Genomic DNA, 15,313 nt, shown 5'->3' with positions numbered 1-15,313 from the left:
GCTATGCTGTTGTTATGCGATGTACGCTGCCTATGCCTATAACACAATATATATGCATTACCTACCTCTGGTTCCCTTACTCAATATAATCTTTTGCGAATCCACTATCACCTGCTTCACTTTGACGCAAAAGGTTTGAGGCACCTTGTGTGTATATTGACGAAGACTGCAGGACTTTAAGAGACCTCACTGAGCATACTCCTTAGTACATTGTACCGTGTACGGGCGGTATTGCGCAATACATGGCAGTTCTTGCTAAGACTGCTAGAAATTCAAGTCGCTTCCGACGAATTTGCGCAAACAACTGAGAAAAGCTAATGACAAAAAATTAGACAGTGAGTTGGAAGATGTATAAGAGGCAATGAAATAAAAACAAAAAAGATGAAAATAGATCAGTAATCCGTTTATTATTCCAAAAGTAATCGCCATAATTGTTAACACATTTATTCCACTGTGAGACAAGACAGTCAGTTTCTTCACGGAAATATGTTTGTGGTTGCCTACAGAAACATGATGGGGCCCAGGCGTGCACCTCTTCGTCCGAAGCAAATCGATGGCCACGGATACCTTTCTTCAGGGCTCCAAAAATATGGAAATCGAATGAGTAGATATCAGGACTGTATGGAGGACATATAAGGGCTTCCCAGCTAAAATTCTGAAGCGTAGCCGAAACAATCTTTGCAAAAAAATGGTTCAGATGGCTCTGAGCACTATGGGACGTAACTTATGAGTTCATCAGTGCCCTAGAACTTAGAACTACTTAAACCTAACTAACCTAAGGACATCACACACATCCATGCCCGAGGCAGGATTCGAACCTGCGACCGTAGTGGTCACGCGGTTCCAGACTGTAGCGCCAGAACCGGCCGGCCACACCTGCCGGCTACAATCTTTGCAACTTGTGGGTTTGCTCACGCTGTAGAAGTTTCACTGGGAAGCCGTTACTCGTCTTTCATACAGTCCCGATCTCTCTCCACGCTATTTCCATATTTTTGGACATCCCAGAGTGACACCCCTGGCTATCGATTTGCTTCGGACGAAGAGGTGCATGCCTGGGTACAATCATGGATCGGTGGGCAATCCCAAGCACTTTTCCATAAAGACATTGACCATGTTGTCTCACAGTGGGATACATTTATTAATATGTATTACGACCACTTTTGAAATAATAAATAGTTTACTTACTTTTTTCCATCTGTCCCTTTTTCATTTGACTGGCCCTTATATAAGTGGAGCTTCAAATAATTAAAGCAACACTTTTTTTTTCTCGGCCAATTCCAGTTGAAAAAATGTGAAATTTGTTGTGGAACAACGTGGAATATTCCCACTTCAGCCCCAATATGTCCATGAAGTTCCCATACGTGGCGGCGCTACATGCAGCCTTCAAAATTATGTCCGTAACGGAAGTGCATTCCAGCCAGAGAGCTGTCAGTGAGTTTCTTTTGGCGAGAAACCAGAGCATCCCAGATATTCATACACGGTTGCAGAGTTTCTACCGACACCTCGCAATGAACAAAAGCACGGCGAGTCGTTGAGCGAGGTGTCTGTCATCATCACAAGGTCGCATAAACCTGTCGTATCTCCCGTGTGCCTGCTGGCCGCACACAGCTGTGACTCCTGCAATGTCGAAAATTGAAAAAACGATTTCAGCGTGTTCGTCGCCATAAAAAATTAAACGAACTTCTCCTTCTCTTTCACAACGCAAGGCCTCACACAAGTGTGCACAACCGAAAGGACCTCACAAAAATTCATTGGATTGTTCTCCGTCACCCAACCTACAGGCGGGACCGCGTACCGTCCGACTTCCACCTATTTAGTCCAATGAAAAATGCACTCCGCGTGCAGCAGTACGTTGATACATGGATGATATCACTGATGCAGCTCCGACGTCGGCCAGTAAAGTGGTACCACGCGGCCATATAGATCCTTCCTGTAAGGACGCGTAAGACCGTCACATTGCATTGAGATTATGGCGAAAAGTAGGGTTTTGTAGCCAAAAGAGTGGGGAATAGTATGGTGTACTGGAATCATGAATAAAACAAACCTGTTTTCAGAAAATATTGTTGTATTACTTATCGAACGCTCCTCATACATAAGTACCACACAGTACTTTGAGATATATGAAATTCTTGATTCACCCGTTGTCGACGAGAGCAGAGGGAACTGAACATCATGGTGTTATCACAGTAAGAAATGTGTATTTTACTTGTAGGAGTTCTCAGAATTAACAAGTAAGATAACGTCAGTTGACCATTGAGCTTACATGTTCATTTTTCTTGCAACAGTTGCCATAGCACAGACATTAAAACATGTAGGCTTTCAATCAATAAATAATTGTTTTCTTTCTATTGCGACAATTGTTACAGTAGAGATTAAATAGAAAGTCGAACATATACATGATGATTTACGGAGCTCTCTTCTGTAATTTGTAATCAGTTGTGATTTACGAATCTGTGCTGCCGTGAATGAGCCCCTAGCCCACTGAAATGTTCACTGGAAGCTTTTCAGACTCGTTTCACCAGTTCTACATAATTTCTGCTTGTGTTTTGCAAAGCAAGCTACTCAGTCGCAATACATGCGAGTTTCACATCATCCAGCATATTCTAACAGAGTTCGAAAAGACGCTTCCGTGCTATAAATATTCTGCAATATTACTGTGCCGTTTTTGGTCTCACACTTATATGCAGTATATTGATCAAAAATCAGTGTCAATAAAGTTGAGAGAGTGCGATCTGCTCAACAACTGTCAGGACCGCATTTACGTGCAGACGACCTGGGCTACAACTTAGCGGCTCGCGTCACGAAAAATTAAAATATATTTTTAAGAAATCGTAATTATAATACTGTGTTGCGGGCCCCACAGTATTATCGTAAAATACATTGACGTAATTACGAGGGTTGACTGAAAAGTAATGCCTCCACCTTCGCAACTCTTCAACAATTGGCAGCACTGGTACGCGACATGTACTGGCTTGTTCCGTAGTCTCTTCTCTACAGCTCCTTAGCATTGAATGGTTGTGTCGTTACAGTGTAAAGTATGGAACCTTGCGCCGACGATCGGTCAATGCGATTTAAGCAACGTGCAGTCGTTTTCTTGACAGCAAAAGATGTCACTCCAAAGGAGATTCATCAGAGAATGAAAGCAGTTTATGGTGATTGTGTTGACGTGAGTATTGTGCGTCGTTGGGTGAGGAAGTTTAAAGATATTGAGGTGGGAACGTCTGACCTGCGTGATAAATAAATAGTTGCACGTCCTGACAGCAACCACCGAGTTTCACAAACAAAATGTTGACAGACAGATTCAGAACGATCGTCGTATCACTCAGAGAGGAACTGCAAGCACATTCGGCGTTTCACAAGAACGTGTGGGTCACATTATTGCTTTGCTTGGCTATCGGAAGACCTGTACACGATCGGTACCCCGAATGGTGACCGCTGAAATGAAAGCGCACGGACTTGAAATTTGCCAGGAACTCCTCTCGCTTTATGAAAATAAAGATGACGCCTTTCTCCATTCAGTTGTGACAGAAGACAACGTGGGTACACCATTACGACCAAGAGACGAAACGTCAGTCATTGGAATATCGACACAAAGACTCGCCCCAGAAAAAGAAATTCAAGATGCAGCCCTCAGCTGGAAAAATCACGGCCATAGTGTTCTGGAGCGCAGATGGTGTTATACATGTTGATTTCCTTGTTCATGGAACAACAATAAACTCAGACCGTTACATCACAACGCTGCGAACTCAAACTACGGATAACAAGGGTCCGAAACGAAAAGGAAAATGTTTTCCTGCAGCATGACAATGCCAAACCAAACACTTCACTTAATACCACAGCACAACTTCAGAGACTGAAATCTCACCATCGTACGGCATCCTCCATACAGCCCAGATTTAGCATCGTCTGACATCCATCTGTTCCTGATAATGAAAGACGATCTACGGGGACATCATTATGCTTCTGATGAAGACGTTGAGTGAACTGTGAGACTGTGGTTGCGAAACAGTGTCTACTTCTTCCGTGACGACTTAAGAAAACTTTTTTCATCGTTGGCAGAAATGTATCCAATTGGCTGGTGATTATGTGGAAAAGTGAAGATTGGTAACTGAAGATTACATTCTAATGATTATTTCTGCGTTTGATTTATTAAAATATTCCCATCCAAACCCATCTAACGAAGGTGGAGGCATTACTTTTGATTCAACCCTCGTATATTGCATCTAGGCTTACTGGGTTTTTCAGTGAAAAGCTGACCTGAATTAAGTCGACATTCACTTGTCAAATCCTGGACTCCGTCACATAAAATTCTCTGTGACACCCGTGTCGAGCCTGTGGCACTTCATATCGTAAAAAGGCCGAGAGTTTTGAACGACGTGCTAACGTAATTTTAGCAGTTTGTAATGAGGTAGATTTCCCGAAAATACAGCTTCTACATCCAAACCAGAGTCTGGAAAACATCAAAGTCGTTTTTCAAACATCTAGATAGCTGTCAGAATGAACCCCTCACTTACAATCACATATAGCAGTGGAAGAAGGTTATTTTCAAAACCGAAGTTGATAAAAAAACTCACTAGGAATTTCCATGTTAGAAGACAAGCGCAGCATTTTGCCTCCACTTAGTACTGAAAGCGGCGACCATAACGTTGGGATGACAGATTTACTTCAAACTTTGCACATCTCCAGTATGGCGTTAAAACAACATAATGTGCAATTAATAAAGTTCACTACTCTGGCAATTTCGAGAAAATCGCAAGAGAAGTTTTACGCCTCTATTATGTAACTGATCTATTTGTGTATAGCGTCCGAGCTTCAAATGACAAATGAATAAGCGACAAAAGTTCGACTCCCGCTCACTCATTATTTCTGATCTACAGGGTGAGGCAGCTAAGTCAAAACATCCCTTGTATCTCCCCAGCCGTAACAGACACAAAGATGCCGTTTGGACAGTGAATTGCAGGGACAGGGGCCTATATAGGGAGAGAGTGGCCAATCGGCCCGTGGCCGCCATGTTTTTAACAGATTGCGCGCGGAACGTGCAATTAGGTAGCGACGCAAGCAGAAAGCTAGCCACTTCACGAGTAAAATAAGGCATGTGTTTGACGCATGAGAGCAATGCAGATCTAGCTTAATACTCGTTACATATTTAAAAGAAATGGCATTCGGCTATGTTTATATAGGCCTAATAAATTTGTGAGCAAATGGAAGTATCGTGAAGCGGTGTGTATGTCTGCCGAATTTCAACAGTTGTATTTGATGAAGCTATAAAAACATTGACAACTGATTAATAAGAGAGAAAAGTTTTATTTGATGTATCTCAGACTACATGATGCTATTACAGATTTTTTCGTGCTAATATTCATCGCTGAAACTGGTAAACTCTTGTCTCTATCCGTCTCCACATAATGCATTTTAACTGTGTGTCGATCTTATAACGTTTCCTTATGCTGGCAAAACACGTCATTCTGTACACTCCGTACCACAGAAAATCGGAAAAATATCAATATTTAGGTACTCTACTGAAACAGCAGAAAGTAATTCAAAGTAGGTAACTGAATATCCACACGATAATTATAATTTACAGGAATGTGAACAGCCAAGACTACAGAGCCAAGTACGAGTTGCCAGTCGGACGTATGTAGGCTCAGGGTTCCGTACACATGTTAAAGCACATCGTGTAGCATGAATTGTCACTCAAGAACCATTAAAAGTCTAGAAAATAACTTTTAAAAAACTGGGAATCGAACTCACGACCTTCGGATTACCTCACTTAAAACACCACCTGTGTGCTACAATGCCACATAGATGATGCAGTGGTGTTCATATACTTTTTCTGTCATGGATCAGTAAAAAGGTTACTCCATAATTTGTTAATTTTGTTTCGTAGGCGTTATAAGTATACACAAAGAAATTGATTGTTCGATACACAAAGAAACCAAATGAGCTTTCTAACTGTGACAACTAGTGAGTAAAACACATGTAACACAGCGACATCTCATGACTGAAAGAGTTCCTTGTACTTACCACCAGAACTAAAAAAAAATCCGCAATACCAATTGCAAACTAAACAAAAACATTCTGTTCTCTGCAAATTGTATGTACAAGAGTTGACATACGTTACAATTAGTATCTAAATGATGGAGGAGGCTTGCTTGTTTAACTAGATTGTCATGTTGTATCTGTCAGTAGGTATAAGATGAAGTCTTCCTGTCTTCCTTCATACTGTATCCATATAATAAAGTGTATTGTCCCCTGGGCTCCAACTGACCTTACAACTCAAGTTTTCAAATGCATATCACTAAGGAAACATATTGGAAATAACTTAGCATTATAGGAAAAGCATAAGTGTAAATAGTTCATTAAATAACCAGTTTTACTATAGGTCTCAGCTCTGGAAGTTGTTTTCACAATGGAATTGGCGTTCGAAACGTTGAAAAGAACCAGCAGTACAGAATCATACACAATTATCTATTTATACTCGTACAAAGTCAGCGTCAGTTTGGTAAAAACATTGCGTCCTTGGCTCTCAGCCAATCAGCTACACTATCACCATTGGCCACTCTCTCCCTTGATATGGGCTCTCTACTGGAGAGAAGGGTATAAACTTGCTGCTGGGGTAAGGAGACATCGCATTTCCGTCACAGTTTCTTGGAGCAGACATGTACACCAACGAAGAAAAGTTAGATATGCTTCTAGTGCACGGTGAAAGCAGAAGAAATGCTGTTAGAGCAATAAAGTGATATGGAGAGCTGTATCCTGATCGCGAGCGTCCTACGTGCCAGCTCCCTGCACATATTTGCAAGAAACTACTTGATCGGGATCATGGAACTCCATACAGTGGACAAGGCAGAAAACTGCAACTGGCGAGGTACATGAAGAGGGCGTTCTAGCATTGGCGCATAACGACCCTACTGTTTCGTCGCGACGTATCGCCTCGGAATGTGGTATAAGTCAGAGAAGTGTTCAACGCATATTGCACCGGCATAGATTTCACCCGTTTCACCTCTCGTTACATCAAGCACTCTCCGGTGTGGACTTTGAACGGCGCCAGGAATTTTGCCGATTTTCTCTGCAGCGCCTATAAGATGATCCAACGTTTTTTCAACGGGTGCTTTTCACTGATGAAGCGACTTTCACCAACCACGGTAATGCGAATTTGCATAATATGCATTACTGATCAATAGAGAACCCACACTGGCTTCGACAGGTACAGCATCAGTAACAGTGGAGTGTTAACGTGTGGTGCGGCGTCGTCGGAAGTATCATTGTGGGGTTGTACGTCATTCCGGGTATACTAAATGGCAATAACTGTGCACAGTTCCTGCGAAAAGTTCTGCCCATTTTGCTGGAAAAGGTACCACTAAGTACGCGACAGTGCATGTGGTTCCAAGATGACGGCTGTCCTGCTCAGTCTCCCCGTGTGCCCGCAGAGCTGTTAAATGAAAAGTTCCCGGAATGTTGGGTAGGACGACGTGTTGACGTGGCCAGCCTGGTTTCCTACTTTGTCACCTCTTGATTTTCTTCTGTGGGGAGCAATCAAACATAAAGTGTGTGCTCAAATACGAAATACGCCAGACGATATGAAGCAACGTATCATCGATGCGTACACTGATATCTCACGTGACACCCTCGCAGCAGTTCACAAATCATTCGAACCGCGACTGCAAATGTGCATTGCGGCAGAGAGGAAGCATTTTGAGCAAAAAAATTGTTCAAATGGCTCTGAGCACTATAGGACTTAACTTCTGAGGTTATCAGTCCCCTAGAACTTAGAACTACTTAAACCTAACTGACCTAAGGACATCACACACATCCATGCCCGAGGCAGGATTCGAACCTGCGATCGTAGCGGTCGCGCGGTTCCAGTCTGTAGCGCCTAGAACCGCTCGGCCACCCCAGCCGGCCATTTTGAGCACATGCTTCAGTGAAGTTTCGTATCATGTGCAGTATGTATTTTGCATCTTTGTGTGTATTTGCTTAGTGTTGTGATGAATAGTAAATATTTTCATATAAAAAACAAATACGTTCAAAATAATTGTGACCAATAAGGACCTCCTCATTTACATTTGTATTTCTGTTACTTAAAATGTATTAACATCTTGTAGTATTTTAATACTGTATGTTGTATACTATTTTGGTATCACAGTTGTCAAATAACTGAATAATATTTGCGCGACATCAGTTAATTTTCGCGCAAAATATCGCAGTATGTGCTACTATTGTCGGGTAAATGGGCGTGTTTGTGTAAGGACGACTCGCGACGTTAAATTTAACATATGGATCCATTAAAAAAAACCAAAGATGGCATCATATCTCTGTAATAAAAAAATAGCACACACATGCATTGTGATGTGTTCAAGTAGCCCCTGTCCCTGCAGTTCACCGTCCAAATGGCATCTTTGAGATACAAGGGATGTTATGACTTAGCTGCCTCACCCTGTATATTCTGTTTCCATCACTCATCATGTTATTTAGTTTATATGACATTTGAAACCTAATATAATTAAAAACCGCATGTATTTGTATGAAGTTTTAGTGAGTTTCATGTCATTTGATTACTCATATTTTTAGTCAAATTTAATTATTAGAACAAACATATTTATAACTATCGATAAGTAAATGAAGAATTGCATGTGTTTCCCTGAAATTGTACGTCTGTCGTGATTTGCGAAATCCCTTACACATCTAATGTAGCGAGAACGAATAGCATAGGAGCAAATTTTTGAATATCGCAGAATTTACATTTGTACTACACAAATGAAGGTTTGAGCGGGAGTCGAACAGTCACGCCATACCCGTTCGTCTTATGGGGCTCAGACGCTTACTCCCTTTTCTTTCTTTTTGTAATCTCATTATGTTCGTTATTCTTCGTTGCATTTAGCCGGGGCGGACGTCCCACGACGCTTGTTCAAAGTGCATCGTTGAGCCATTCACTCAGGGTTTTTTTTTTTTTTATTACAAAGGGCAACCAACCCTCTGACCGAACACGCTGACCTGCCGCGCCGGCAACCACTGGACCACCATGGACTCTACAGTTCGGCGTCTATGCGCAGATACTTGAGTTACATAATAGACGCGTTAAACTTCTCTTGCGATTTTCTTGGAATTGCCGGAGTACTGCACCTTACTACTCGCACATTATGCTGTTTTAATGCCTTACTAAAGGCGTACAAAGTCTGAAATAACTGTGTGATACCAACTTCGTGGCCTCCCCTTGTAAGATATAAACACATTATAAGCAACTTCGTTAACGTGAAGTTTTGGTGCAAACCAATTAGCCAATAATATTATTTAAAACTGTCATTTGAAGGATTATGTTATTTGCTAAAGCATTGTATTTAAATTAGATACCGGTAAAATATGCTTCTTTGATACCCTCCTTTTGTTATTTTGTATTTGCCTAATAGATGTATTTTGCCTAACACTTGGTTTAAGAATCATAAAAGAAGCCGGGAGATACTGACAGCTTTCAGATAGATTACATAATGGTAAGACAGAGATTTAGGAACAAGTTTTTAAATTGTAAGAAATTTCCAGGGGGACATGTGGACTCTGACCACAATCTCTTGGTTATGAACTGAAGATTAAAACTGACGAAACTGAAAAAAAGGTGGGAATTTAAGGAGATGGAACCTGGATAAACTGAAAGAACCAGAGGTTGTACAGAGTTTCAGGGAGAGCATAAGGGAACAATTGACAGGAATGGGGGAAAGAAATACAGTAGAAAAAGAATGGGTAGCTTTGAGGGATGAAGTAGTGAAGACAGCAGAGGATCAAGTAGGTAAAAAGACGAGGGCTAGTAGAAATCCTTGGGTAACGGAAGATATACTGAATTTAATTGATGAAAGGAGAAAATATAAAAATGCAGTAAATGAAGCAGGCAAAAATGAATACAAACGTCTCAAAAGTGAGATCGACAGGAAGTGCAAAATGGCTAAGCAGGGATGGCTAGAGGACAAACGTAAGGATGTAGAGGCTTATCTCACAAGGGGTAAGATAGATACTTCATACAGGAAAATTAAAGAGATCTTTGGAGAAAAGAGAACCACTTGCATGAATATTAAGAGCTCAGATCGAAACCCAGTTCTAACCAAAGAAGGGAAAGCAGAAAGGTGGAAGGAGTATATAGAGGGTCTATACAAGGGTGGTGTACTTAAGGACAATATTATGGAAATGGAAGAGGATGCAGACGAAGATGAAATGGGAGATACGATACAGCATGAAGAGTTTGACAGAGCACTGAAAGATCCGAGTCTAAACAAGGCCCCCGGAGTAGACAACATTTCATTACAACTACTGACAGCCTTGGGAGAGCCAGTCCTGACAAAACTCTAATATCTGGTGAGCAAGATGTATGAGACAGGCGAAATACCCCAGATTTCGAGAAGAACATAATAATACCAATCCCAAAGGAAGCAGGTGTTGACAGATGTGAAAATTACCGAACAATCAGTTTAATAAGTCACAGCTGCAAAATACTAACGCGAATTCTTTACAGACGAATGGAGAAACTAGTAGAAGCTGACCTCGGGGAAAATCAGTTTGGAATGCGTAGAAATATTGGAACACGTGAGGCAATACTGACCTTACGACTTATCTTAGAAGAAAGATTAAGGAAAGGCAAACCTACGTTTGTAGCATTTGTAGACTTAGAGAAAGCTTTTGACAATGCTGACTGGAATACTCTCTTTCAAATTCTGAAGGTGGCAGGGGTGAAATACAGGGAGCGAAAGGCTGTTTACAATTTGTACAGAAACCAGATGGCAGTTATAAGAGTCGAGGGACATGAGAGGGAAGCAGTGGTAGGGAAGGGAGTGTGACAGGTTTGTAGCCTCTCTCCGATGTTATTCAATCTGTATATTGAGCAAGCAGTAAAGGAAACAAAAGAAAAATTCGGAGTAGGTGTCAAAATCCATGGAGAAGAAATAAAAACTGTGAGGTTCGCCGATGACATTGTAATTCTATCAGAGACAGCAAAGGACTTGGAAGAGCAGTTGAACGGAATAGATTGTGTCTTGAAAAGAGGATATAAGATGAACAACAACAAAAGTAAAACGAGGAGAATGGAATGTAGTCGAATTAAGTCGGGTGATGCTGAGGGAATTAGATTAGGAAATGACACACTTAAAGTAGTAACAGAGCTTTGCTATTTGGCGAGCAAAATAACTGATGATTGTCGAAGTGGAGAGGATATAAAATGTAGACTATCAACGGCCAGGAAAGCGTTTGTGAAGAAGATAAATTTGTTAACATCAAGTATAGATTTAAGTGTCAGGAAGTCGTTGCTGAATGTATTTGTATAGAGTGTAGCCACGTATGGAAGCGAAACATGAACGATAAATAGTTTGGACAAGAAGAGAATTGAAGCTTTCGAAATGTGGTGCTACAGAAGAATGCTGAAGATTAGATGGGTAGATCACGTAACTAATGACGTGGTATTGAATAGGATTGGAGAGTAGTTTGTGGCACAACTTAACTAGAAGAAGGGATCGGTGTGTAGGACATGTTAGGAGGCATCAAGGGCTCACCAATTTAGCATTGGAGGGCAGCATGGAATGGTAAAAATTGTAGAGGAAGACCAAGAGATGAATACACTAAGCGGATTCAGGAGGATTTAGGTTGCAGTAGCTACTGGGAGATGAAGAAGCTTGCAGACGATACAGTAGCATGGAGAGCTGCATCAAACCAGTCTCAGGACTGAAGGCCACAACAACAACAACAACAACAACAACAACAACAGGTGTATTCGACTGTCATTAAATATGTAATTTTTATAAATGATATAGAGGATAGTAGTGCTGTACTTTTGTCACACTTTTCAGAGTGTCGCCTGTAGCCAGCCCTGTAATAGAAGTTTAATATGTTCCAAAACCCGCACACAAAAATGCGATTTTTGAGGGGGTTATATTTCAGGTTCTATTGATTACAAAGATAAGGCGTCAAGAACTTTGGATAGCCCTTGTATGGTGGCGATTTGTATTCGTATCGGAAGGATGGGTATACTGTAGCTATCCTATACTAAAATAAAACTAAATTATCTCCCCCCGGACATGCCATGAAGGACCAACGGTACTGTCTGGCCGATGGTCATCCTCAGCTCGTAGGCGTAATGAAGGGCCATGTGGTCAGCACACTGCTCTCCCGGCCACATGTGACTTTCCGGGACCGCCTACAGCAAATTGTCAACATTTAAACATTACACAATTCCTCCGGCCCATGCAAATCGAGTAAATCCGTTGGTTCTTTCGTATTAGGTGTGGTCTAGGGTGGATCTGAGCCGGTGTATAAAAGAACTATTTGTTTATGGGCGGTTCCTGGAAATAAACAAAAGCCATGATTTTTGGGTACGAGAAGTGCTAATTGTGGTGTCGGACACTAAATCCTATATTCTTAAGATGATATTCTCGGGGAATTCCGAAACTATTTTTGATTGCGCGCACATTTTATGTGCGTAAGTACGGCAACTATGAACCTCTGGATTTCGGTAAGAGGTTCAAAGTTGTCGTACTTACGCACGTAAAATGTGCGCGTGGTATCTGGTCTGAGGCGTTCAAATCGTTCAAATGGTTGTGAGCACTATGGAACTTAACTTCTGAGGTCATCAGTCGCCTATAACTTAGAACTACTTAAACCTAACTAACCTAAGGACATCACACACATCCATGCCCGAGGCAGGATTCAAACCTGTGACCGTAGCGGTCATGCGGTTCCAGACTGTAGCGCCTAGAACCGCTCGGCCACCCCGGCCGGCGCTCTGAGGCGTAAATGTAGTTTTAACTTAAGTAGTGAACACTTGTAAAGGGTTCTAGAGTTATCTCAAGGGTTCTGAGGTCACCGAACTATGTTTTTTTTTTTGTCAGCATTTTTATACCAATAAAATTTTATGACGCGCGGTCTGTGGGTAACGGGCACTTCACGCTTACACGAGCTGGCTTGATCTGGAAATTATTCGAAGATGGCACCTGGTAGTTTAAGCGCCTTACAAAAAATTGTTTTGACATATGAATTATTTTTACTTGCAAATCAAATGGCGCATCTTTTCGTGTACTGTAGGTCTAGCGTAAAAATTTTGTGCATGTTTATGTTAAGTAGTCCACAGTGAACTTGCGTTGGATGTATTAACCTTATATTATGTGTACTCAACTGTTGTGAATGTATGTCAGGGATGTAAACGTTTCGAAGTATATAAAGAAACTGTCAACCGCGCGGGATTAGCCGAGTGGTCTCTGGCGCTGCAAAAAAATGTTCAAATGGCTCTGAGCACTATGGGACTTAACTTCTGAGTTCATCAGTCCCCTAGAACTTAGAATTACTTAAACCTAACTTAACCTAAGGACATCAAAAAAATCCATACCCTAGGCAGGATTAGAGCCTGTGACTGTAGCGGTCGCGCGGTTCCAGACCGTAGCTCCTAGAACCGCTCGGCCACCCAGACCGGCTCTGGCGCTGCAGTCATGGACTGTGCGGCTGGTCCCATCGGAGTTTCAGTCCTCCCTCGGGCATGGGTGTGTGTGTTTGTCCTTAGGATAATTTAGGCTAAGTAGTGTGTAAGCTTAGGGACTGATGACCTTAGCAGTTAGGGCCCCCATAAGATTTCACTCACATTTGAACATTTTTTGAAAGAAACTGTCAAAACTTTACAGAGCTACAGAAGTCGTTTTATATAAGCAGCACATCCAGCTGTAACTGGGAAGACAAGGAAACGAGCTGAAAAATGCTCCTGTCAGAGCACAAAAGAGGCGAATATGTTCCTCTTTAAAAGACGATGACAGGGAAGTGTGGAACCAGCTGGTTCAATCTTCATTGCGCCTTCCTCACCAAAACTTTTGGCATGCGAACTTTTTCGGGTTTTCTTGTGCTGTAAGAGAGTATCAGAGAGACAGTGACAGTGGAGAAGAGAGAAGACAGTGCCAGTGGGAGAGAAAGAGAGAGGAGACAGGATGGAGGAGGGAGAGAGAGTCAGTGTAAAAGAAAGAATGATGGATGACGACAGTAGCAGCGAGAGCCAAAGTGACAGGAAATATTGATGGTCAGTGAGAGATAGTGGTAGCAAAAGAGAAAGAGGGACGGAGATAGAAACAGAAGGAGTAAAAGGGAGAGGGAGACAGTGAAAAAGAAAAATACAGTAGAGTGGAAACCACACATAGACTATGGAGGTCTGGATCCTCCCAGAGCGGCGAACTTCAACAGGTGAAGGGAGGGGGCATTTGAACCCGACATTTTGAAAACATGGGTATAGAAGGAAATATATGTTAGCTCCCCAGTATTTTTGAGCTTCTCAGCCATGGTAGAGACACTGGCATTCAGAAAGAAAGATAAATGGAGACCTGAAAAGGCTGAAAAATCAGCCAACCATTTGCAAAAGAAAGGTTTATAAGTCCCTGACGTAGTTTTCGATATTTCTAAAAATGTCTTCTTCAGAAGGAGTGGGCCTTGTTACAACACATGATGGTACATTGGATTAGATGAAGCCGAACTGCTCTTCCCATATATAAAATTGACAAATCGAAAATTATCCCAAACTATGGCTTTAGTTAGCAGCGAGATTACATATAACGTACTTTAGAATGAACGCTCACTAGTAAACATCCACAGGCAGAGGCTCTTGTCAGCATAAAATTGTAACAGGAATCACAGGGTAAAATATCTGCACAAGTTAGGAGTACATCACGCCAGAGACTAAGGCCAACTGGACATGCCTGAGTCTGGCATGATGTACCCGTGGAACAGGAAAGAAAATGACTATTAGTGGTTCAAATGGCTCTGAGCACTAAGGGACTTAACATCTGAGGTCATCAGTCCCCTAGAACTTAGAACTACTTAAACCTAACTAACCTAAGGACATCAGACACATCCACAGTCGAGGCAGGATTCGAACCTGCGACCGTAGCAGTTGAGCGGTTCCAGACTGAAGCGCCTAGCACCGCTCGGCCACCGCGGCCGGCACTATTAGTGGTACAGGGTACCCTCCGTCACGCACCGTGGCATGTGGAGTAAGTACACTACTGGCCATTAAAATTGCTACACCAAGAAGAAATGCAGATGATAAACGGGTATTCATTGGACAAATATACACTCCTGGAAATTGAAATAAGAACACCGTGAATTCATTGTCCCAGGAAGGGGAAACTTTATTGACACATTCCTGGGGTCAGATACATCACATGATCACACTGACAGAACCACAGGCACATAGACACAGGCAACAGAGCATGCACAATGTCGGCACTAGTACAGTGTATATTCACCTTTCGCAGCAATGCAGGCTGCTATTCTCCCATGGAGACGATCGTAGAGATGGTGGATGTAGTCC

At 42.0% G+C, this 15,313-nt stretch overlaps 1 protein-coding gene across 1 annotated transcript in view; it reads right to left on the bottom strand.

Annotated features, from left to right (window-relative positions):
- Positions 1–15,313, bottom strand: part of LOC126269651 (synaptic vesicle glycoprotein 2A-like) — a 159,362-nt gene that overhangs the window by 12,554 nt on the left and 131,495 nt on the right. The window lies entirely within an intron of this gene.

Source organism: Schistocerca gregaria, chromosome 1 (genome assembly GCF_023897955.1).
Source record: "Schistocerca gregaria isolate iqSchGreg1 chromosome 1, iqSchGreg1.2, whole genome shotgun sequence".
NCBI lineage: Eukaryota > Metazoa > Arthropoda > Insecta > Orthoptera > Acrididae > Schistocerca > Schistocerca gregaria.
The sequence above is the reverse complement of the archived record's forward strand: the minus strand, read 5'-3'. Positions and strand labels throughout refer to the sequence as shown.